General features: G+C 47.3%; 1 pseudogene; it reads right to left on the reverse strand.

The window, feature by feature from the left end:
* Positions 1–444: 444 nt before the first annotated feature.
* LOC127203529 (SUZ domain-containing protein 1-like) lies at positions 445–812 on the reverse strand (annotated as a pseudogene).
* Between the last annotated feature and the right edge of the window lie 1,221 nt (positions 813–2,033).

The following is a 2,033-nucleotide window of genomic DNA, read 5'->3' on the forward strand; positions in this document are numbered from 1 at the left end:
AAGTGATGGTGACATGCACTTGGGGTGGGTGGGTGGAGTTCTCATTTGTGTTTGAAATCCCAAATTAATGAGCATGATAAACTGTTATTGCTGGCACTGGCTTTACCCCAAGTGGCCAAGTGGCACCCTCTGTCCCTCTACTCTGAGTCCTTGGTAGCTTCCCCCAATCCTCCCCTAATCCCCACCGTTCCCCTTTCTATTGACTTGGGACAGCCCTTGTCAACACGCCAATCACAGAGGGAAGGGGGAATGGCAGAGGTCACAGTGCATGGGGTTCAAAGTCACAGTGGGAGGAGCAAGGGGGATTACAGTGCAAGTAAGGCAGGTCGTTCCCTCTGCTCAAATCCAGACATCTGCCACAGCAGTGCGACTCATGGCACACAATCCAGGACCAGGAGGAGATGGTGGCGGTTTGGTAGCGATGGCATCCTTTCTTGTCTGCATTTATTTGCGCTGTTTGAAGCCTTGTGACCCGTCAGGACCCAAAGGCTGTCTGATCACGTTACCGGGCTGCCTGCTAGGGTTGGGAGATCCTGGTTGGAGGATGGGTTTCTCCTGCTGCTTGTTCTCGGGGCTGGCACTGCCCAGGATCTGTCTGGGGCCTCTGCTTACTCTGCCTTCCACTGTGCTAGGGACTTGACCAGAAGGGACAACCTGCTGGTGGAGTTGGGGCTGCTGATTGCGAATATGTGGAGGGGGGCCCCGTGGGAAGGCTATTGTCTCGAATCACAACGGGCACTTTGGGAGGACTTTTGGATTTCCCCGCTGTCTGCCACCTCCTCCCAGCTCTCAGTGACCTCCTTATCTTCCATCTTACTCCCGCTTGTTTCTTTCTTGAGACAAGGTCTCGCTATATAACCTCGGCTGGCCTTGAACTGTCAGAGATTTACCTGCCTCCACCTCCTGCTAGGAATAAAGGCATGTGCCAGCACACCAGATACCACTTCCTTCGTCTTAACAAGTTTCAGAAAAGATGCAACATTATAGAATCATTACAGAATGACCATCTCGCAAATATTTACACCCAAATTTTCATGTGAATATAAATATACGGGTGTTCATTTTTACTTAAGTTGTTGTTCAGAGAAAGGTTACGCACCCAAGCGTGCAAATTGGGCTCAATAGGTTAGAAAAATGAGGACACAAAGACGTATGGATTAGGCAAGAGGGCTGGATTTTTCAGGAGTTGAAGAGGGGAGATTAAATGTATTTTATGAAATCATTAAAGAATTAATAAAGTATGAAAACATCATGGAAATGAAGACCAGTGTTCAGATATCTCGCACTCATGTGAAAGCCAGGCTTGGTGGCCCCACACTTGTAATGCCAGGATGGAAACACAGGGAGAGGGTGGATCCTGGGGGCTCACTAATCAGCCAGCCTATTCAAAATAGCGAGGTCTGGGTTGGTATAGAGACCCTATCTAAAAAAGACAAGATGTCTAGCAAGATAAACCAGTGAGTAAAAGTACTTAGGGCCAAGCCCAATGACTTGAGTCTGATCCACTGAATCCATATGGTGGAAGAAGAGAATTGCGTCCTGCAAGTTGTTCCTTGACATCTATGTGTCAAGGCATACATCTGTCCCTTAATCAATCGATCAGTCAGTCAGTCAATCAAATCAATCAATCAATCCAAAAGTTAAAAAAACAGGCTGGAGAGTGCTAGAAGAAGATCACTGAAGCCAACCTTTGTCCTCCACAAGCACACACAAACACACACACACACACACACACACACACACACACACACACACACACACACACAGGTGAGTGTACCTTCTGCACACATGTGCTATATGGATACCAGGTACATATAAATGATAGGAGAAGAAATGAAACCGGCATGTGGAAGAGGTGTTTGCACTCCCACATTACACTAGTCAGTTACAGACAGGAGTCATGTGTCCAGCAGTAGACAGAAGCATAAGGAAAACGGCATGTACTTACAGGGTAAGTTGATCTGGATACAGTTTTAATATGAAATGTCTCCAGTCAGCTCATGAGCTGATTGGTACCTAACGGATGGAGTTAC

The sequence above is a fragment of the Acomys russatus genome, chromosome 19, assembly GCF_903995435.1.
Source record: "Acomys russatus chromosome 19, mAcoRus1.1, whole genome shotgun sequence".
Lineage (NCBI taxonomy): Eukaryota > Metazoa > Chordata > Mammalia > Rodentia > Muridae > Acomys > Acomys russatus.